General features: G+C 34.3%; 1 protein-coding gene and 1 non-coding gene across 5 annotated transcripts in view; one reads left to right on the top strand and one right to left on the bottom strand.

The window, feature by feature from the left end:
• The window catches only part of LOC145243393 (glutathione hydrolase 1 proenzyme-like), a 177,577-nt gene that overhangs the window by 32,876 nt on the left and 120,476 nt on the right, over positions 1-24,225 (top strand). The gene's annotated exons all lie outside the window — the stretch shown is intronic.
• Positions 8,542-8,614, bottom strand: Trnar-acg (transfer RNA arginine (anticodon ACG)). Its single transcript has one exon. It is a non-coding gene; the product is annotated as a tRNA-Arg (tRNA).

Here is a 24,225-nt window from a genome sequence, read left to right as displayed (position 1 = left end):
CACGGAGCATCCAGTGGTACTTCATTAAAATAAGATTTGAACTCGATGGAGAAAATTCCGAGATGTCCAGTGATGCAACTTTCAATGTCAATAGGAAGTTCACTCCTCTGGTTTGTAAATGCTCATCCAGGAAAGAAAACAAGGCTGTGGAACTGGCCTTGATTCAATTTTAGCAGATAATCAGGCAAGTTTATCTTAAATGTCACTGACTGTCACATTACTGCAAGGATTGGTTTATTTTATTTTTTTTCTTGTCTGGAATCTTGTCACCTTATTTATACATTGCAATTTGATGCATTTTGAATTACATTTTTCCAGTGTCATCTTATGGCTCCTTTATCAAAAGCCACAGACCTCCAGTTGAGAAACACTGGTCAAAATAATGATGCAAAAACTTCATGATCGAATCAAAGCATTACCCTGCTAGACTTACAAATAAAAAGCCACGAGTGTTGGCTTATAGAAAAACTCTGTGGCCAGTTTTCAACCAGCCCTAGAATGACACATTTCTTGTCAACTGTTACCCGGATACCAGTATAGAATAAAAAGAAAAAGTCTCATTATAACATTTGAAAACAACTTAATTGTGGTGTAAATAAAAGAGAAGGGTATTCATAGTAAATGAATACGTCTGTGAGTATTGACAAAAAACTAAAGGTTAAAAAAAAAGCCCACATTATGTTAAATAAATGTCCAGTTAGTAGGGAAGAGAGAAGAGTCCATGTATGAAGGATAGGATGAATGTCCTGTTTGTAAGGAAAGCAAAATAGTTCATATATGAAGAATGTTTGTGCATATACAGATGTTGAAGTCAGGTCGTGTGTGTGTGTTGCATTAAATCCAGATGTGTTCAACAAAATTCATGTTGGATCTTTGGGTCTTCTTTTCAAAGTCGAGTCGGAGCGGTTGGAGGTCGTCCTAAGAGAGAAATTTGAAGAATTGGTCCATACAACGTGATGAGTTGTTGGCAGTGGTGTCTCCTGGTCAAGAAAGAGGAAATAAATAGTGTGTTAACCTCTTTTATAATCTCATGTTGGGGGACTCACCTCGCCTAGGAGATGGCTTCTGGTTGGACAAGCCAGAAAGGAAGTTAAATGCTTGCACCAATCAATGTTGAGCTTAGAAATTAATCATAGATTGTAACTGTGACCTGTCATTGCTACTGTTTTCTGTAGTACCACCGGTACACTAGGTTTCAATTCAACATGTTGCATCTCGAGTAAATATATCTGGTGATTTTTACCATTCATGAATGAGAACGTCTATGTGTGTTCTTATCGAACTACGTACTAACAACTCCATGTGTGTGTGAACATGCAAGTGCAAAAGAAAATCATAATTATGTAATTGTTACAAATCTTTGACTTTAGAAGATATATAAAACGAGACACAGACATAATTCTTTATAAAAAAAATGTTCTACCACTTGTTCGTTATTAATAAACACATGTCAAAATTGTCATCTGAGATAAATCACTTATAATTTTTATTAAAGAATTCTCTGAGATGATTTCTTTAAAAAGTATCAATTTTAAAACTGAAGACACAGTTATCAAACCTCATTTAAGTACATCAGATTATCTATATATAAGTATAAAACTCTGTGGACCGGCCGTCCTTGCTTGAATCTTGTCTTACACAATTAGGCAATTCCATCTTTTATAAAAGGGATGACAGGTGTATTTATGCATATATGTGTGCATGAGTGTGGCTTCAGAGTGGGTAGAGTTGTATGTTTTGGTTTCGATTCTAACTAATGGCACCCAAGTCATATATATATATATATATATATAAGTTTTGATCTCACTATTATATATTAGGTTCAATATAATAATTGATAGAGAATTTTCTCTATAATAATAAATATATAATCTGTATGAATTGAAATATCATATTTAAGCATATCTTATGTCAGGACAACGCCAGGCGTCCTGCTAGTTCATATATAAGCTTCCTGAAGAAAAAAAAGAAAAAAGACAATTTGAATGCGATTCTATGAGAAAAATTCACTCAGCCCACAACTGCAAGAAAGCTATGACTTTCATTTTCCCGTTTAAGATAGTTCTCAAACACCTTAATAGAAGTTCATGTAGACCAGCTTGTCCTCATTATAAACTTTTCTAAAAAAAAAAAAATGTCATTTCAACTTGAGTGTGATACTATAAAGAAAAAATATATCCAGCCCACAACCACAAAGTTATGACCTTCATATTCCAATATTTAAATCTTAGAAAGTATTAAGACGTTGCTTTCAAATTCTGATTCATAACTTTTTTTTTTTTTTACAAAGAAATCACCACTTATCAAGGCCAAGAGGCCACTCGAGGATAAGGGTTAAAGAGTATACAGTGGTCAAAAGGACAATATCATAGTAATCGTTAGATGTGTAAATTTGGTAAATTGGATTCATAAGGGGAACGGCTCATCAAGGACTTGTTTACATTGGACTTGAAGACGGCCATATTGTAGTCAGCTGGAAAGCAGGTAAATGGAAGAGAGTTCGACAGATGTGCAGTTCTTAGATTCCATGAACAAAGCTTCTTTCTATGTTTAGGTTTAGACACAGATAAAGAATGGGGGAAATTATTGATAGTTTACAGCCAAACGAGTGTTTCTCGTGAATGCTTGGAGAGGGGGGCATAGATTGGAGCTCAGACGAGCACTTGCCATGAAAATAACTTTCTTATGAGAATCATTTTTTATGTAGCTATTCTGGTATAGTCAGCTAACATATTTCCTACCAGAGGCGGTGACAAGGCAAATCAGTTCCTTTATTTTTTCTCTCATGCCTATATCTCCCCTGTACATGGAAGTTTCATTTTTTTTTTTTTTTTTTTTTTTTTTTTTTTTTCGAACAAATAAATAATTTTAAACATTCTTTTGAATTGTCAAGATTCATTTTCTCCAGTAATATCGGTTTACCAAGTTTCTGGAAGTAATAAATGATAATTTTAGTTTAATTTAACGTTTCCGGAAGTAATAAATGTTAATTTTGGTAAATTTATTCCTTCCCTTTCTGGAAGCAATCGTTCGGTCATATAATGATGTCTCCCCTAGATTTGGATAGCAAGTGCGTGAAAAAAAAATGGCGTCTCCAATTTCGGCAATAAAGGGTAGAAGCACCATTTTATTCATTGTTGATTTATTCAAACAGTCCTTTGGAAAATAAATATTTAAAATAAAGTGGGGTTCTCCTTGGGTGTTGAGTTCCATCGCGGCCAGCAGAATTATTTAATGGTCGCTCCCTTAGCCCCCCCCTTAGTCAAGGCTAACACTTGCGCACGTAACATTTATCATTTATTTACTTACGTTGCATTTCACACTTTCACAAACATTATTTATTTACGTTGGCTTAACTATTTTCATGAATAAAAAAAGTAATAAAACCTGAATCTGTCACTTTTACAAACATTTATTTATTTACGTTGACTTAACTCTTTTCATGAATATTGGAAAAAGTTTTACTCTTTATGAATATTAAAAGAAAAAAGTTACTATTATTAATAATTTATTAATACTATTATTAATAATTTCTCACTTTTTACAAACATTTGTAATTCATGTATTTACTTACGTTGGCTTGACTCTTTTCGTGAATATTAAAAAAAAAATAACTAAACCATGTATTGATAATTTCTCACTTTTACAGACATTTTTAATTTACATGAGTGGATAATTTTTTGGGTAAATATTTACATTTAGGTCCACCTCCATAATTTTCTTTTTTAAATGACTTTTATTGATAAATAAATCTACTTCTCTGCAACGGGCACTGAACCCCTCCTTTTTTTTTTTTTTTAATAGTATTTTCGGGTGAGTATGCTGACAACAGATATCAGTTAAATTTTGCAAATATTTTTTCACCCCCTCCTCCTCCAAAAATAGTGTTTATTCCGGAAGCTGTTCTTAAGATGAGGAGATTGGGGGTCATTATAAGGTGGACCTAATCTAAAAAAAAAAAAATACCAATTTTTTTAAATGATTAAAATAATTTCTCACTTTTACAAACATTTTTACATGCGCACATAAGCAACTATTTTTTTAACTTTTTTTTACTTTTTTATTGAAAAATTAGTAAATTTCAATGAATAGAATAATAAATCATTTATCATTAATGTGTTTTTGGTTTTGTGTTGAATGAAACTTTTTTGTTTTCATTACAACAATAATGAACCAATTGAAATCTTCCGGCATGCGTTTAAGGGTTACGAAATTATCAATAAATCATTTAGTTACTAAACCAACGTCAATAAATAAAAAAAATGTTATGTGCGCATGCATTACCCTTGACTAGGAGGGGGGGGCTAAGGGAGCGACCATTAAATAATTATGTTGGTTGCCATGGAACTCAACGCCCAAGGAGTATCTAAAGTGGCACTTATGTTATCGTGCTATTTTTTAAAATAGTATTTTCACACTAAATTCAAATTTTACAATATCTTTTTCTTTTATTAATTTGTTAGGTAAAAGTGCAGATAACCTGGTCGGTTTCTAATGTGTGGAAAATCTAGCTCCCCCCCCAAAAAAAAAGGGTACTCTGGATAGTAATAAAAAATTAAAATTGCCTCAGTTTCTTTTTTTTTTTTTTTTTTTTTTTTTTTATTACATTTTCACCCCAAACAAGGCAAATTGCCACTTTGGTGTAGGGGGCTACTATCAGGGGCAACAACTACTGGGGTACTATGTAGGGATTTGGGCAGCAAGGTGTCGGTTCACGTTACACTTGAACTTCTGCACGTCAGTACTGTTGGGGAAGCAGGGACCTGGAATGGAATTCCAGAGTCTTGCGGTTCTGGGGAAGAAACTATTGGAGTAAAAAGATCTTTTACATCTAGGGACCTCTACAGTGTGGGGGTGGGATCTAGTAGCCTGTCGGGTTTGTCGAGGGTGCTCGCGTCGTGGGGGCACAAGTGATTGCAGTTCATCAGAGCATTCACCACTAAAATACTTGTAGAACAGGCAGAGGGATGCAACATTTCGTCGATGGGACAGAGGCTGAAGCTTAGATGCCAGTTCAGGGCCTATCAGATTTGCGACTCTCTTTTGAACCTTGTCAAGGAGCGAGAGACTAGTAGCAGATGCACCAGCCCAGATGTGGCAGCAATACTCCATACATGGGCGAATGGTGGCCTTATAGAGGTACAGGATACTTTCGGGTGTTAGTAGTTTTCTAGCACGGTAGAGAGAGCCCACCTTTCTTGCAGCGGCCCTGGCAATGCCTTCAATGTAATTGTTCCAACTCATGTTTCCTGTGAACGTTAGGCCAAGGAGTTTGAAAGATGGACTCTCAGATAAAGAGTCGTTGGCCATTGCTATTGGTGGTAGAGAGGGTTTCTTGTAATTATTGAATGAAACTAGTTTAGTCTTGGCAGCATTGAACGCGACCAACCACTTTTGTCCCCATTCCACTACAGATTGGAGGTCTTCCTCTAGTGTTTCTGCCATTTCTTTAGAAATGTGTTCATTCGTCTTCCTGTCGTGTCTGCCATAGAGTGTAGTGTCATCAGCATATATACCCATCTCAGAGGCAATGTTGTCGGGGAGGTCATTTATGAATATCAGGAACAATAGAGGTCCAAGGATAGAACCCTGGGGCACTCCCGCATTTATATCATATTGTTTAGATGTGCGACCGTCGAGGACTACCTGGATTTTTCTCTTATCTAAGAAGGATTTAATTATGTTAAGTATTCTACCAGTGATACCGTATGATCTGATTTTACTGAGGAGACCCTCATGCCATACCCTGTCAAAAGCCTTAGATATATCTAGATTTCTTCTCTACTGAACGAGGAAAAAACGGTGAAGTGTAGTTCACCTTTTGTTTCTCTCCCCCTCTCAATCCTCTCTCTATCATCTCTCCCTTTCCCTCTCTCAATCTATCTTTCTCTATATATCACCTTCTTCATCTCTCTTTGAGTCCCTTTCTCTCTAACCCCCTCTATCTCTCTCCTTTCCTCTGTCTCGCCCTCTCTGTTTCTAACTCCCCCCCCCTCTCTGTTTATCTATCTATCAATCCCTTTATCTCTCTCTATCTCCTTCATTTTCTCTATTTTCCTCTCACTTTCTCTTTTCTATCTATATATCTTCCTCTCTATCTGTCCATCTCTAATCCCTCATCCTATTTTAGTCTCCTAAATTAATTACAGTGAATAAAGCATTGTCAAAACATGGATAAATCCTATTTTAGTCACCTAATTTACTGACTGTGAGAATAGAAGTTATTTGGAAATTACTGCTACCTTGAACAGCACCAGAAGTAACTGGTAAAACCTTTCTAATTAAATTGATTTTGGCAGCCATTCGGTAACAAAATGACATAGCCTTAGCTCTTGCTGCATGAGGAATACCTGCGACCTTGCTGCCAAGTAGAAGAATTATTTATTCTACTTTAAAACATTCAATTTTTCAAAAATCTCATGTCCGACATCTCCAAAACATCCAATATGGGGAAAAATATTGCAGAAATGCAAACTTATTGTTTAGGATGAATGCACAATGGTATGCAAAAAGTCACTTGAGACTCTTGGTCGATCCTTGCAAGATTTGTGTGGCAATGCCAGACCATTTGGGAATGCAGTAATATTGCTTGCAGGAGATTTCAGACAAATGTTACCTGTTATTCTTCAATCAACACCAGCAGATGAAATAAGTGCTTGCCTCAAATACTCTACTTTTTTGTGCTATGTGAAGACATTAAACTTAACTCAAAATATGTATGTCCAGTTGCAGACTGTTTGATCCGCACATAATTTTTGCATCACTTGTGGGAAATTGGGTACAGAAAAGTGCCAGCTGATCAGAGATGAGGGCAAAATTCTTTGACTTTTAACTTCTGTAATTTTATTACATCAAAAGAAGAGTTAGTTTAAAAGGTTTTTGCAGATCTTCAAATTATAAGAATTCCACTTGACTGAGTGAACGAGCTATTCTTGCAGGTCAATACAAAGACGTCTACGCTATTATTCAATGTAAAATTCCAAGTGAGGTAGTCAAATACAAATCCATTGACACTGTTGTGAAAGCAGATAAAGTGGTTAATTATCCAACAGTTATATTTGCCAGGGATGCCACCGCATGTATTGCAACTGAAATTTGGTGTACTAATTATCATGTTGTGAAATATAAACCAATCCAAGCTTTGCAATGGCACATAACTTGCAGTAAAAACAAATTAACAAACAATATCATAGAAACAACAATCATAACAGGACTTTTTACAGATGAATATATCTTCATTCCTATGATTCCATCGGATACATCATTATACTTTAGGAAATTGCACTTTCCAATTTTATTGTCATTTGCAATAACCATCAACAAAGCAAAGGGAACAATTTTTACAATTGTGTGGCTTACACTTACACGCTGACTGTTTTTCCACATGGACAATTTATGTATTCAAGAGTCACCAAACCCGAAAATCTCTACATCAGCTAAGAAAATGGAACAACAAAAACTGTGTACCCATACGAAATGGAAAATTATAACCTATAAGAAACATGCTTTTTCTCATTTTGGAACTTTTCCATTGCACCAATTTGAGCCACAGCAACGCGTGGCAGGGTACAGCTAGTATAAAATAATTTATTTAATAATTTTACAACAAGGAATTACTATAACGAGGAATTGTCTGTAAACAATGGTTGATAACATCTTCCATTTTCGTTTTCCTTCTTTATTATGATTGTGATCTGTCAAGGGCAGATAAATCTTGCTTCAAAATGTCTTACAAATATCTCTTGTGGAAGGAGAAAGTTTTATGGTACAAAAGAGTTATCTCTTTCTAAACATAGGAATATTATAGATGGATTATTTATCCATTTGTCAGTCACACACACCCATATGCACTCACAAATTTTTCAACCAATAAGAACAAAGCAATCATGCGATCAAATTCAAAACAAAGGGCAGTGGCAAAATGTTAGCTTTCCCCTCCCCAAACCACCTTTCAATAAGATTTCCTGAACTCTTGGCACAAGAAAAAAATGTCTTTTTGAAAGAAATGTATAAATGAAATATATTAACCGGAAATCTCTTTGGTATACTTATATATTAAGCAAAAGTGATAAAAATAAATATGAAAAATTAAGTAGAAGTGTAATTAAAAATGAGTTTTTTGTATATGTTCGATTTTAGATTGAAGTGAACGTATTTTAGTTCTTTAATTTAGAGTTACGTAATAGAGAGAAAAATGGTAGATAACTCAGTTTGTGATTTCTCCAGATTCTCCTAAAATGGACATTGATGAATTAAATGTTAAAAATAGACCGACTTATTTTTTCCTTCTAAGTTAAAGATGAAAAAAAGATTTTTATTCTTAACTAGCAGCTGCGCCGTATCGACACACACAATGCCGAGTCAAGCACAAAATCGAGTACACTTAACATCAAGTACACTCAACATCTGCTTACCCTGTGAACTCGGAGTATGGAAAATTTCCATGTGCACGAAACAAAATCACTGAAAAAAACAAAAATACCCTAACTAAGGGTAAGGATAATGAGTAAACGTTGGATAAAATAATGGTTAAAATTATTATGAACTTGCCAGGATTCGAACCTGGAATCTTCTGATCCGTAGTCAGATGCGTTATCCATTGCGCCACAAGTCCTGTCCGTATGCTGAAAAATATTACTGTGACTGTATACAGACAGTGCTAAATTGTGTTGACATGGGCAGGTAACTTTTTCGACAAAAACGAAATGGCCCAAAATCCCTTATTTCAGGCTTTTTGTGTAACTCTGAGTTGTTTGTTACAAACCATATATAGATAAGGACAACCTAGGGACTCGCACCTTTCTGGGAAAAAAAAGAATTTTTCAATGCGGTGCATCCGTTTGAAAGTTTTATTGGTATATACACACACACATAAATAAATAAACATTTAGAATTTTATTAATAGTATAGATTAAAATTCTCAGTAATTTTCCATAACTTTTAGTATGGATATCTATTTTTTTTCTGATCCATAAGTATATCAAAGTGTTTTCCAGTTAATTTAGTTTGAACTGCCGTATTTCACCTGTGTACGTCTTTCAAGCAAAACCAATGCTTTCAACAGGGAAAGGGAGTAATTTTGATCAGAATACTCTTTATTCTCATAATAATTTTTAGTTTCTAGGTACTTCTTCAAAACAGAGTGAGACCAAATCACACTCTCTTCACTTGATAACATTCAAGACATATTTCTAATTAACAAAAGAGGAAGACGAAGACAATGTTGTTCACGAGTTTTCCCCTGTCTATCAACAGCAACTCAATACCACAAATTAAGAGAACGGTAATGATACACTTTTACCGCCAACAGCAATGCGCTTACCTAACACCATAGGTAATCTTCATTCCTATCACTAACTTTAAGGGTTCTACACTGTCTACAGTAGAAGCTGAGGTTTCATTAACTGTATCAGCAGGAATTACAGCAAGATACTCCAGAAGAAACCGGTCAGATGCAAATAAGTGATTTGATAACTCTAAAGGAAAAAGATGTTTCTCAAAATACTTCCGAGTTATATTGTCCAACTTCTTAAGCAGGGCAAATCTTACGATTGGTTTGGTTGGTTTTGCTGTTTTGTTTTACAGCATATCGACCCCTTTTCGAGTTATTTAATGCCAAATACAATGATTTTGTAAAAGGTTTTTATGCTTAAAGTTCTTTTATATCAAATATTTATTCATAATGTTTGGTTTGGTTGTTTTGTTTTTCGGCATATCAACCCTTTTTGGATTATTTCATGGTGAATCCAGTAATTTTGGAAAACGTTTTTATGCTTCAAGTTCTTTATATCTTCAAATATTTGTTTGTGATGTTTGATTTGGAGTTGTTTTGTAAAGGAAAACTTTTTGATTTTGCAGAACATGATTGAGTTTTGCAAACGAAAAGGAAAAAAAACAATAACATCAATGTTTGGTGCCTTTAAGTCAGGAAGCCAGTATGTTCAGCATCTTACAGAGGTATCATCTCCAGGGACACTTTGAGTTTAATAAGGACACATGTTAGCTAAGTTTTTAATGAGCATCACATCTTCAGAGGCAAATAAGTAATTGACTACTTAAAAGGAAAAAGATACTTCTTAGAATACTTCTGAATTATACTGTCCGACTTCTTAACCAGCGCTAATTTCACAGACGTGTCATCTCCAGGGTAACTTTAATCACTCTGTCCAGTGTTTAATAAAGACATGTTTGCTAGGTTTTTAATGAATATCACATTTGTCTACCCCAGTAACATTATCAAAATTAGATTAATGCAAACAGGACATAAACTAAGTAAGTAAAACCGTTTAATAAAGTATTTAAAGTAAACCACAAGTAAGTGCAAATTGAGAACTATGTTTTTAATATTCTAATGAACAAAAGACATCGTAAAAATGTAATTAAAATACTATTTAAACAGTAGAACGATGCTTTCTCTGCATAATGATCTATAAAATAATTTGGAACCATAAACAGACGACCAAGTTTTTTTGTTTTTTTTTGGTTGGAAAGTTTTGGGAAATGAAATGGTTTTAATGATTTTTAACTATTAAAGAGTGATTAATAAAGGGAGATAATTCGTTTATCATGTTTGCGATGATGATTTTTTTGTGAAACAGGACGTCAGACAAACGTATTAATATATAGATTACAAGTCTGTTCGTTCTGTACAAGAAGTTATTCCTCATGTTACAAATGTTTAAATCTCTGAAGGAACAGATCTCTACTATAGAAATTTTTTAACCGCTCACACCTGTGTGATTGCAAGAGTCATGAGTGGATGGAGTAAGTTTAAGTAACTTTTACTATTACTAACCAAGGAATGAGTTTATCAGGTATGCAAGTGAAACCTGGCCAGTGATGATTGATAGGTATTTCATGGAGAGAAATTATATGAGAATAATAAGATTGATATGTAATGTGAGTTTTTAAGACAGACTTAGATCTGATGACCTCAGAGGAAGATCAACTCTGGATATAGGAGTATAGGGAGATGTGTGCAGAACATGAGACTTCGATGATATGGTGACGTTGAAAAAAAATGGATGAGAGTTTGTGGGTGAGTAGATGTAAAACAGTAGAAAAGGTAGGCCAACGAAAACCTGGGAGGAAGTGTTAAGAATGAATTTAAAAGAAAGGAGGATGAATGAAAAGTTGGCCCTCTAGCCAGCCCTTTATTCATCCTCCTTTCTTTTAAATTCATTCTTAACTAAATTTTGATTGCAAGAGTCATGAGTGGATGGAGTAATTTTTAGGTAACTTTTACTAACCAAGGAATGAGTCTATCAGGTATGCCATGATGTATGCAAATGAAACCTGGATATCAGACAAAACTGAATGAAATTTGAAATAATGCATATAACCCAACATTGCTCTCTTTTTAAAAGACTCTCCATTTGAGGGAACAGTTAGAAACAAAGACCTTTTTAATGGGGGGGGGGTCCCTAAATTTTAAATAAGTTGTGATTTATTTTTACTTCAGACTATTATTCTCATCTTTATTGTTTTTTATCTTTTACTGGTTTTGTTTATTCACAACGTTTCGGCCAACTATTCCTCTGGCCTTCGTCTGGTGGTAATAGTTTGCCGAAACGTTGTGAATAAACAAAACCAATAAAAGATTTAAAAAAAAAAAAAAAAACAACTAATAAAGATGAGAATAATAGTCCGAAGTAAAAATAAATTAATATATAATGCTCATCTCAAAAATGAATTCCAATTAAGGAATAATATATATAAGTTGTGAGCTGTTTAAAAATTTAAAATTAAAATAGGTTAATCTGGAAGTTAATTTCTAAAAAGCCATCTAACACATGCCAAAACGTAAAATGGACGTTAAAACAAATATGATGGTTAATGATGGGAGATGTTACTTCAAAGAAACTCGTGCTCTAGTTAAAAAAAAAAAAAATATTGCTGTTATAGTGCAGACATGTAAATGCATTAAAAGACATAATATCCCAACATCCAGAATATTGGCATTGGATAGTTTAGAGTTGACTGCTTTCTGGATATCAGAAAAAAAAAACTGAATGAAATTTGAAATAATGCATATAAATTATATAGCTAACATTTCTCTTTTTTTTTTTTTTTTTTTTTTTTTTAAAAAAAGACTCTCCCTATGAGGGAACAGTTAGAAACAAGGACTGTTTTTAATGTAAAATTCAATTCCCTAAAGTGGGGTACTCTGGGACAAAATGAAAATTACCTTAGTCTATATGCATTTTTGATTCACTGATTGAGGACAAGAAAGATTAAGTACAGTATCAAAACAGATACTACACTTTGCTCATAACCAAAAAGACAAAAGAGAAGTGTTGTCATGTTAAATATTAAGACCTAAATTCCTCTTAAAATACATCTGTTTCTTGCACCTGACTTATCAAATTACATCCAATTCAACGATGATGATGATGGCAGTGATCGTGTTGGTGGTGATGATGGTGGTGGCAATGCTGATAATGGAAAGAAAGAGCATTGTTAGGAAAGGTTGTTATGATATCAATTTGATACACGCACCCACTTATTTGTGGATATTAATAAAGAAGAAATCTGTTTTTTGTCATGATCATTTCTGTTGACATAAACGGAAAGAAGAACACTAGCTGAAAACGGGACTTTGCAATAAAAAGGTATCTCAAACAAATGTCAGACATGGTGTATTTTGGCGATTTGACTAGTTCATTTGAATAGGCTGCCCCTGTTAAGAAAAAGCAGTTAACCAAATTCTGGGAGGTCAAAATTTATTATTGGGTCACCAAAATATAAGCCATATGTTGTGAGTTTCTTTGGATAAAGAAAAACAAGATGATTGGATATAAAGTCAATTGTCTATTAATTATTGTCCGGGGAAATTTGATCCCCCCCCCCCCCAAAAAAAAAGATAACCAAATTATTTATTTTTTTACTCCAACGAAATGGCACTTGAAAAAAAAAACCTTGGTTGTGCAAATGAAGGATTGATCCTCCCACATGAGTGATGGTGAAAGGTAGAGACCCTCCAGCATGATAGAGGGTGAAGGCAATGAACTCTCCTGCTAAGAGTGGCAGATTAAGGAAGGAGACGAGGAAAATTAACTGCATGAGATTGGTTTTCTAAGAATTATGAAATGGAATTCTGGGAATCGGAAGCGGGGTTAAGCCCACCTGATTCTCAATATAATGAAAGGCAAAAATATCCTTGAGGACACGCTCTGCAACCTGCTTGGGGCTTCCACACCAGTCCAAGAGAAAACCCTGACTTAAGACACACTCTGCCAACTGCCTGAGGGTTTCACACCAGTTAGAGAAAAACCCCTGACTTCAGTCTCACTCTATTCTAAGTCCCTTTACTAATGGAAACCGCCAGTCCACAGATCATTTGTATTTATTTACAACTTATGAACGATCAGTTTTGTAATTTTCAGTGAATAATTATTTTTTTGTTTATAAGAAAAATGACCACTGATTTTTCTTTATTAATTGCCTGACGAATTGAAGGTGCAGTTCATTCCAGGTCTACTCTGACGGCAAGATGGTGAAGACACAGACCAAGCCATTGTGAGAAACGAAGTCGAAGTGACCTACAGCTGGTCGAAGTAAACAGTGTTACACACAGACTTAGGGTCATGCACGTTTTATGTGTTCTGAGCATCTGAGTGGTATTTTCCAGTGACCAGTGAGGGTCTGGTCACCTTTGAAGATTCCACCACTAGACAGTTAAATGTGTAGCGACCAGGACTTAGGGTTAGTGCAAATTTTCTTGCCCATGTGTCCAACGAAACCCACCCAGGGTGATATTACAACATATGCAAGAGACAAAAAAAACAGTCGAATTAAAACAAACCTATTTACAGTTGAATGCAACAATGGTTGATCTCAACAACAAAAAATCCCATTGCACATTTATATTATATTTCTCTTTGTCTGTTCTACTGTTTCTTGAAAACTACTGGTTGATCTGACTAAAATTTTGTATGGACCTTTGTTATAATCTGCAGCAAATAAATATTATGGTATCCATTCAATGCACAGCAAGAGATGAATAGGGGTTAGTATTTAAGTGTAAAAATGAATATAAATTTAACCATATTCAATCATCAATTTAGTAAGCACTCATTCTTAGTCAATGGACTATAACTTTTACCCGTTTCTAACGTGCTAAAAAGTCTATAAATGGATGAGTTCTTCAACACATCCTTTCAACTAAGATGGTAATATCCATCATTAATATCATGTGCACCAAAACTGTTTTGACAATGCCATTCTCTTAATGGTTGTTGTCATTTGACCTGATGAACAGTGCAAAACCGAAATGTTCCTATTCTGAACATGCTCATCGTTTAGTGGGAATGAATATCGATGTGCTTTGTGCCTTCATGCAACTTGAATGGAGTTCTTGGGCAAATCAGTTGCTCAATGGTTGTTTTCAAATAGATCTTCAAGCAATTTCTGGTCAAAACTAATTCCGGTAATTAAACAACAAAGCTGTATGCATCCATCAGCTGCCCTACTCTGTGCTATGTACTCGGTTTCAGTGGACCACTTTGTTACTAACAACCAAGTGTTGGTTTACAAGTATCTGCCGTGGAAGGGGGGGGGGCATACTTGTTGGGCTTTCGTTTATAAAAAAACAATGTAGATCATCATCATTTGGTTTTGGTATTTAAGGTGCTGGGAATGTCCTGGACTCTGGGATGAGCAACACCAGGCACAGTCTCACAGCTGCTTTCTATGTGGTCTAATCCAAAGAGTTGATACCAGTTATGTTGCATGCATTCACACAACTTCTTATGCACTAGGTCTTCCTTGGTCTACCATGCACCCTGGTACCTGTGATATCCAGGTATGTTATGAAGTTGATTCAAGAAGTAGCTCTATGCCAAATCTCCATGTAAAGCATCCATAATCCCACAAATTCCAAGTCTATGATGAAGCACAGTTAGAGAGTGTTATTTCAATTTTTAGCCATACATTTAATCATGGCATAGCCATTAAACTAATTGCAGATTAGAAGCATTTGGAGCTCACCTCTCACTTTCATGTAAGATTACAAAGTAAACAGACCGAAAAGACTTTGCCCTCAATCTTGAAGGAAATGTGCATAAGGATTGGCAGTAGAACCTTCCCAAAGCAACACAACAACAGGCCATCACCCAAATTCAATCTTAGTAATAGAAGTGGAGTGCCATCTACATCCATGTGTACCACAGCTCGATCAATTGCTAGCTTATGGCCTGAATATCAAGTTTTATAATTAATTTGAAGAGTTGTAAGTTAGATGTGGACAAAGCATATCTGGATGGCAAAGCTATTGAAATTGTCATTAAGTTTTATTACCTTAGTGATACCATTGAGTTCAGAGTGAAGCTGCTGCTAGTGTGATTGCCAATGTTAGAATAGGATGGCGTGAATTCTTTTTATTTATTTTATTTATTCCATTTTCACCACAAACAAGGCACAGTGCCACTTTGATGTGGGAGGCTACTATCATATCATAAGTAGCAGGGTTGCTATGTAGGGAGTTGAGCAGCAAGATGTCTGTTCACATTACACTTGAACTTCGGCATGTCAGTACAGTTGGGAAAGCAGGAACCTAGAAGGGCGTTCCAAAGTCTAGCAGTTCTGGGGAAGAAACTGTCAGAGTAGAAGGCCTTCTTACATCTAGGGATCTCTACTGTGTAGACGTGGGATTTTGCTGCTTGTCGGGTTTGTCGGGGATATTTATGTCGAGGGAGTACAAGGGCTTGTAGTTTGTCAGAGTATCCGCCATTAAAATACTTGTAGAACAGGTAGAGGGATCCAATATTTCGTCGATTGGGCAGAGGCTGAAGCCTAGATGACAGTTCCGGACCTATCAGGTTGGTGAACCCTGTCCAGGAGTGAGAGACTAGTAGCAGACACACCAGCCCAAATTTTTCTTTTACAAGGTGGTCACCACTTATCAAGGCCCGGAAGCCACTAAGGGATAAGGGTTATTGCAAGTACAGTACGTTAGTGTGGAGATTTAATAAAGTGTCTACTTAAGGGGGCGGTTCATCAGGAATTTGTTTACGTTGGACTTGAAGACATCCAGGTTGACAACAATACTCCATACATGGGCGAATGGTGGCCTTATAGAGGTACAGGATACTTTCAGGTGTAAGTAACTTTTTAGCTTGGAAGAGAGAGCCCACCTTCCTTGCAATGGCCCTGGCAATGCTCTTAATGTATCTGTTCCGACTCATATTCCCTGTGAACGTTAAGCCGAGGATTTTGAAAGAAGTACTTTTAGGCAATGTATCCTAGCTATTGGTGGTTGAGAAGGTTTTCTTGTAATTATTGAAGGAAACAAGCTTAGTCTTGGTAGCATTCAATGTGACTATCCATTTTTGTCTCCATACAACCACAGATTGGAGGTCTTCCTCTGGTGTTTGTGCCATTTCCCTAGATATGTGTTCATGCCTGATATATATATATATATATATATATATATATATATATATATATATACACTCATCTCAGAGACAATTTACTAACCAGAAGAGTATTATACTATTGACCTAGACAGTCTATCAGACATTTGTATTTAGTGTAATGAGGTATGGAAGTGAAACCTAGTTAGTAAAAGTTGAGGACATATGTTGCATGGAGAGAAATGATATGAAAATGACACAATGTATGTGTAATACAATATTAAATACATTAGAAGTTAATGTCCTCAATGATGCTGGGTTAAACAGAGCTAAAAGGGAAAAGATAATAAAATACCAAGGTCTTATGTATGACATAAAAAGAAATTGGAATCTTAGGAAGATCTCCATCATTCCAGTAATTATAGGAGCAACTGAACTAACGAATTTCAAAAACTACCTGGCAGCTATACCCGATGAACCAAGTGCGAGAGAGATGCAAACAATAGCACTTAAAATGGCAGTTATAATTTTAAAAAAAGATCTCTCGGTTGAAATGTATGAGTTAATGGATGAATGTCTGACATCTGGACAGGTGTCCCATCTCCAAGTAGAACAAAATGATAGGGCAAGTCTTTGAATCCACCTTATAAAGTTATCAGAAGGTTAGATTGATTTTTATTCATAACAAATAGAAATACATAAAAAAAAAAATGATTCTTGCAATGAATCAAAATCTGAATGCAACGTTATTGTTGTATGTCTGAATGCTTACTAAGATTTGAAAATAATTAATGGAAAATGAAGTTCATAGTCTTGTTATGGTTGTGGGCTGTGTAAATTTTTCTCATAGTATTACACCCAAGTTGAAATGCCAGTTTTATTTTCCACACATTTTCAACCAATAAGAACAAAGCATAGTAATCATCTGAGCAAATCTAAAGCAATAATGATATGCAGGGAAATATTAGTTTTCTACTCGACAAACCACCTTCTCAAATCTAATTTCTTAAACTGTACACAATAGCATGCAAAATTAAATGTACAATTTTAGTGAATAAATTGGGAAAAATATGAGCCAGACGTAGTTAAACCAGTTACATTTGAAAACCCTACTTGTATCCTATTTCAGTTTTGTTCTTTCTTCTGGCTTAACTTTTTTAACTGCAAAAAGGCCAAAAATAACTAGAGTAAGGATTAATGAAGTGAATAGATTAACAATTGACCCAGAAAATAACAATTCTTTTACCTTTGTTAGAAGCAAATTCATGGAAAGCGAAAACTAAAAGAACAAAATAGAGAGGAAGTAAGAAGTACAAGAGTTCCAAAAATAAAATCAATGTCTACTTTCTATTCTTCATTTCTATTATATCTTTATATGCATAATGTTTTAAAATATAATTTTACAATGCCAAAAATATAATTTTAAAAAGTGATAAAAAAAATATTTATTTATTTATTTATTTATTTTTTTTTTTTTTTACTAAATTGAATATTCACTTTGATTACAGCTTTATTTCTTGACTTATGCGTAAAAATTAAAGAGATCCGATTGTTTATATTTTTAAGTTGTATTCCACTATTTATTGAAAAACAAAACTATTCAAGGACCAATCAAAACGCTGGTTTCCTTTTTTTGTTTTTTGAATAAATATATTTATTTATTTATCTTGCATTCAAATTTTTGGCCCATATATCTGGAAAATACAGACAATATTAATGCTGTTATGAAGCCGTATATAACCTTCCGTTCTTATTGAAGATAGTTTTTTTAGTATTTTTATATATATATATATATATATATATATATATATACAGTAGCGTCCAAAACTAAGAGACAAAATTTTAAAACCTAATATTTGTTAGAAATAAAACTGTATATGTCCCAGTCATATGGTTTGTGCTTTGGTACACACATGTATAGTTAAATTGTAAAAGTATTCCACTGTCTAAAAGTATTGTAATGGAAAAAATATAAAACGGTTCAATCAAAATGCAGATTTCTTTTGTGTTTTAAATAAATATATTTATGAAAAAAGTTGTGTTTGAAGGCTATGATAATTCAGTCTTGTAAAAAAATAGCTAATACAAATGCTGATCCACATTTTAGAAATAACTTAACAAGCATACAAACCTGTCTGACTGCAAAACTGCTATTTCCGTCTTCCGGCATAAACACACCTCCACCGAGTGATTGCGCATATGTTTTTCCTTTCTTTTTTTTCTTCAATAAGATGGTATACCTCAAAAAGTTGAACACTTAACATCACATTACCATCCTGGTGTGACACATTATGTTGACAAATAATTTATAATTGAAAATTATTAAAATCTTTCAATATTGTCATTATTCCTTTTTAACTACCTTGTCCCGTACCCAATGGTGTTGTTCTACAATATTGCATTGCCATGGGCTTCAAACATAACACTCTTTACACTATGCATAGTGCTTCAAGCGAACTATTATATCCTTCTTAAATATATGTATTTATTTAAAATTTAAATTTTTGATTCGTATAAGAATCTCCAGATGGGTCGAAAATGTGAATTTTGAATAAGTATGTTTATTTGTTAAGTGTTGAGACATTATGTTGAACAAAGATGGCAGTGTAGTTCAGATCAGATCCTGAGTGTAATTGGCAGTAACCAAGATAGCGGCCAAGAATCAAATGCGGTCCGTGACATAGTTAACGGAGAACTGATTGAATCCAAAATTTGACAATTTTTGTAGTAACTTTGGAAGGTTTTCATTGGTTGGTTAGCACAGCCGGTGGTTATAAAAACGATTGGCGAATTCATTGGTCTCATACCCCCCCCACTAGTTCGTCTGATGGGGGGATGTGTCTCCTAGCAGCTTCGGCTGCAGGGAGACAGGGTACAAGTACTCGTCAAGGATCCATTCTTGACACTCAGCCCGACAGGTGAGGGGCTGAGAACTGGCCCAGCACCTGTCGGACTGAGGTATACCGCTTGGATACTACCTAGGAGGTCCACCCTCACAGGCCTTGCCACTGGGCTTTCCGGTGAGGCAAGTTAATTGCTTGTCGTCTGAGGCGCCCCTATCGGGGAATGCTGACGGAGGGGGGGGGGCAGGCAATTTTTGTTGAGACGAGAGTGCCCCTTCTTTAGGGGAGCTCGCCTGTTCTGCACCTTCCGGCCTTGTGCCACATTTTGCTGCGGTGCACAGCAAATATCTAATCCCCCACCACCACTATGAGTCAAAAACAGTTTACGCACCCCCTTTTTTGATATAGTGGAAAAATCCTTTCGGATTCAATTTTGGTTTGACTTGAGAAAAGGAAAGAAAAATAAAATGAATAAATAAATAAAAATAAAATAAACAAATAAATGAACAAATAAAAATAAACCAATAAAATAATTGTTTTTTTTTTGGGGGGGGGGGAATTTGTCTTTATTCTCATTGGTCAAAAGGAATTGTTAATATATTGGTATAATATGTGCAAAAAGAAGTCCCTTTTTTTTCTTTTTTTTTTTTTTTTAAATGTTTGCCCCCCCCCATCCCCCCCCCCCCGGCAAAAAGAAAAATGATACAAAAAATTATTTGACAAAAAGGAAATTTACAAAGAAAAGGTTTTAAAAAGTGATTTTTTATTTTATTTTATTTTTTTTTAACAAAAACTGGAAACAATTTGTTATGTATTAGTTGGTTAATTTGGTTAGTAAGATAGAAATGGTCGCATTATAACGTCGTGCCCGGAACAATTTACAAATTTATTTTTTTGTTGTTGTGATTTCGACTGTTCATGCTTCTCTTTTTGGGTTTCTGAAAAGAGATTTATTCATAATTAGATTCCAAAAAGTTCGGTTATAAAATTTCTTAATTTTATTCTTTTTATAGGTTTAGTGAAAATGTCGGCTATATTATGCTCAGACGTCACATAAGAGTAATAGATTTTTACTTATTTCATCCCTTATAAAATGATATCGGATATCAATATGCTTCGACCTTTGATGAATCATAGAATTATTTGCTAATAAGATACTGATCTGATTGTCACAATGAATTACTATAGGTTTTTTACTTAGATCAGGTTTTAAAATAGAATTTAGAAGGGTATTCAGAAAAATTGCTCCTGCACGGAATGAGTAAGGGTCACATATTCTGCTTCACAAGTAGAAAGAGCAACAATTTGTTGCTTTTTAGTTTTCCAAGAGATCATAAGTCCAGTCTTTGACAGTCTGAAACAATACCCCATTACACTTTTTCTATCCTCAGAATTACCCCAATCTGAATCTGAAAATCCTTCTAAATTTAGAGGATATGTAGATTTTTTAAATATTAAAGATTGTTCCTTGGTTTCTTTTTAGATAACAAAGGATTTGTTTTGCACGAGTAAGGTCCTTAATAGTTTGTCTTGATAAGTTTTGAGATAGCTTTGTTACAGTGTAACATATGTCAGGCCTAGTTGCGGTCATCAAATAAATGAGGCTTCCAACCATTTCTCTGTATAATCAATTATCTATGGATTTTGTTTCAGTCTCTATATTTTTATTTATGACCATTTTTTATGGGAGTTTTACGCAGTTTGCAATCTTGCATTCCGAACTTGAGCAGAATTTTTTCAATGTAATTGGTTCATAGTTATAGTTTCATTTTCACAGGTAAATTTTATACCAAGGAACCATGACAGTCGTCCAAGATCGGCCATTTTAAATTTTTTATTTAATTCATTTTTACCATCTTTTAAAGTGTTGTCACAGTTTGAGACTAGTAATATATCGTCAACCCAAAAAACCAAAATCAACAATATATTACCTACATTTTTGGTATACATGCACGTGTCTACGGGACATTGCTTGAATTCCTGTTCAATTAAATAATTATGGAGTGTTAAATTCCAATTGTGTGCACTTTGTTTTAGTCCATATAACGATTTATTGAGTTTCCACATGCAATTTTTATTTTTCATTTTAAATCCCTCTGGAGGGTAAATATAGATTTCACGGTCAATCAGAGCATTTAAATAAGCATTTTTTGCATTCATTTGATGTATTTTTAAATTGTATTGAGTGGCAAGTTGTAATAAAATTCTAATTGTCGTTAAATTTGTCGTTGGTGAAAATGTTGCAAAATATTCCACTCCAGAAATTTGTGAAAAACCTTTTGCAACAAATCTTGCTTTAAGTTTCACTGCCAGAAGCTGTGATTTTTTTTTTTTTTTTTTTTTTTTTAAAAACCCAGCGTGAAAAAATTATATTTTTATCTGTTGGTTTTGCCACTATTTCGTATGTGTTATTTTCAGATAAAGCTTTTAATTCAGATATCATAGCTTGTTCCCATTCTTGGTGATTTTCTGAATTAATCGCCTCATAACTTTCCAGTGTGCTATTCAACGAGTAACAGTAATCCACTGTGTAGTCTTGTATCTTTTCAATTTGTAAGAAGTCTGGCCTTTTTTGCTCTCTTATTGAGTATCGACGTGTCTGGTTAATATTTTCATTAGTAGTTCTATTGTAATTGTCGTCGTTATTAATATTTTCATTGTGATCGATTAAGATGCTAGGTAATATTTCACGTTTTTCATCCACTGGATCGCCATTTTTTAAAATTTAATGTATCATTGAATTTTACACATCTAACCCTTTTTATGGCATTTTGGGCTCGAAAGTAGATTAAATATGCTGGACTGTTTTTATCGTAACCTACGAAAATACCTTTTTCGCTTTTAGTATTTAGTTTACTGGTATTTTCTATAAATGCAAAACAATCTGAACCAAATATATGCATTTGGTTCATTTTGGGTTTTACACCACAAAACGCTTCATACAGTGTTTTGCCTAATCTTTTATTGAACGATCTATTTCTGATATATGCTGCTGCCATTAAAGCGTCAGCCCATAAACTAAGTGCTAATTTCGATTTGATAAGTAGATATCTTGTCATCTCAAAAAGGGTTTGCCATGCCCTTTCAGCGGTGCCATTTTGGAAGGGGGAATATGGCGCAGATTTCTTGTGTTTAATACAGTGGTTAATTAATAGAAGTTCAAAGTCTTTATTAGTAAATTCAGTCCCATTGTCTGAGTGAATACATTTTACTGAGCCGTACAGGGAAATATCAGCTAAATATCTCTTAGTGGTGAGGATAGTGTCGGATTTACTTTTTAGAAAATAAACTATAATTAAACCTGAAAAATCATCAATAAAGTTCCAAACGTACCTAAGATTATTTCTCCCCATCGAGCTGATCGGACCTGCTAAGTCACAATGCACAAGTGAGAGAATTTTCGTAGCTTTTTTGTCTGGCGTTCGGCTTATATATTTTTTCATTTTCCCCTGTTCGCGCACATAACAATTTGGAATTATTTTCATGCCTTTGACTACATATGGTAATTTTTTAATATCATCTGTATTGCAGTGTCCCAGAATTTTATGCCAGGTTTCCAGATCGTGACAGGCAGTTTTTGAGGGAACCATACTTTTTAAATAATACAGTCGGCCATTTTCTTTAATGTCAAATACAGTTCTATTGGGGTATATCAATTTTGACTTGTTTTGGCCACCCTTTATATTCGTGGCTTGTTTAATTGCAGCCTGCATGGAAAATATGTCTTGCTTAAATATAAGTATGAACAGAGCATTTTTTAGAATACAGTTAGAGATTTCGCCTTTATTATTTTTTAGGGATATTTTAACATCGCCTCTTTTCAAGACTATATTATTTATTTGACTACTGCCGGAAAGTTCGACAAAATGACTTTTTGATTCAAACTTTAATCCACAATTAATAAAATCAGATTCCTTGGTGATAATGTGCCGTAGCACCACAGTCTACAAGGAGATTTTTACCGTTTGTGGTATTGTCAAAGTTACATGTGAATAGAAATGTATGCTCTTCCTCAAATTTCTCAACGTTTTTTATGGAGTCCATTTTAGAGCGTAGTTTTCATTGATCTCATACCCCCCCCCCCACTAGGAGTTAAAAACAGTTTACATTATTTAAAAAATGAAACCTGCATTTTGATTGGTCTCTGAATCGTTTTGTATATTTTTAACCCTACTCCTAAAAACACGAAATTAACAACACCGGTTGGAGCTACCATTAAGAAATCTAATCTATCGATCAAGTTCAGAATGTTAATGGGGTACTTTCTAACTCTATTTCTAATCTCTTTCGATGTAACATCTGGGAATTGGCTCTTTTAGTAAGTCATTATCTGCTGATCAAAAAAATACTTTTGAGTTTTCCATATGTTTTCCATGGCTACGTTCCTTTTCATTATCCGAGAAAATGAATACAATTAGCTTTTGAATGACAGAATAATTTCATTTCATACTAAATAAATAATTTAAAAACTAGTACTTTCTCCAGTTATTCTCTAAAATATTTGTTCCGATTTTAAAAGCTAATTTAATATATCTAACGATATTTCGATTGTTTCTTAATTCAATGACAAATAGTTATATATACACACTAGCAGTTCAGCCTGGCTTTGCTCGAGCCTTATGTACTGTTCATAACTTTATGTGTGTGTATGTATATATATATATAAGTTTAAAGGTAACCTACATTTAAAATGTCAAGTGTTTAGACCCAAAATTGGCGGAGGAGTTTGGTAGAGTCTGCAAAGGTCAACTCTTTCAACTTTGACCTCTTGGCAGCCAAATTTTCGGCCAAAAACTGATTAAAAAGCTTCAAGTCCGTGTATATGTCTGTGTGAATCCTTACAGATTAGAACTAGAAAAGCACCCGTCTCAGGACAGGTACGAACAGAAGGGTTTAGTTTCTTTACGAAAGTTAAAATCAAAACATAATGCTACGAAGTCTTATGCCTAGAATATTTATTCCAATTTTAATGAAAATTCATTTGATTTTAGAAAACGTCTAAAATTTTAGGCTTATCCTTTAGACAAGAA

Source organism: Euprymna scolopes, chromosome 22 (genome assembly GCF_053919585.1).
Source record: "Euprymna scolopes isolate OS-2025 chromosome 22, ASM5391958v1, whole genome shotgun sequence".
Classification (NCBI taxonomy): Eukaryota; Metazoa; Mollusca; class Cephalopoda; order Sepiida; family Sepiolidae; genus Euprymna; species Euprymna scolopes.
The sequence above is the reverse complement of the archived record's forward strand: the minus strand, read 5'-3'. Positions and strand labels throughout refer to the sequence as shown.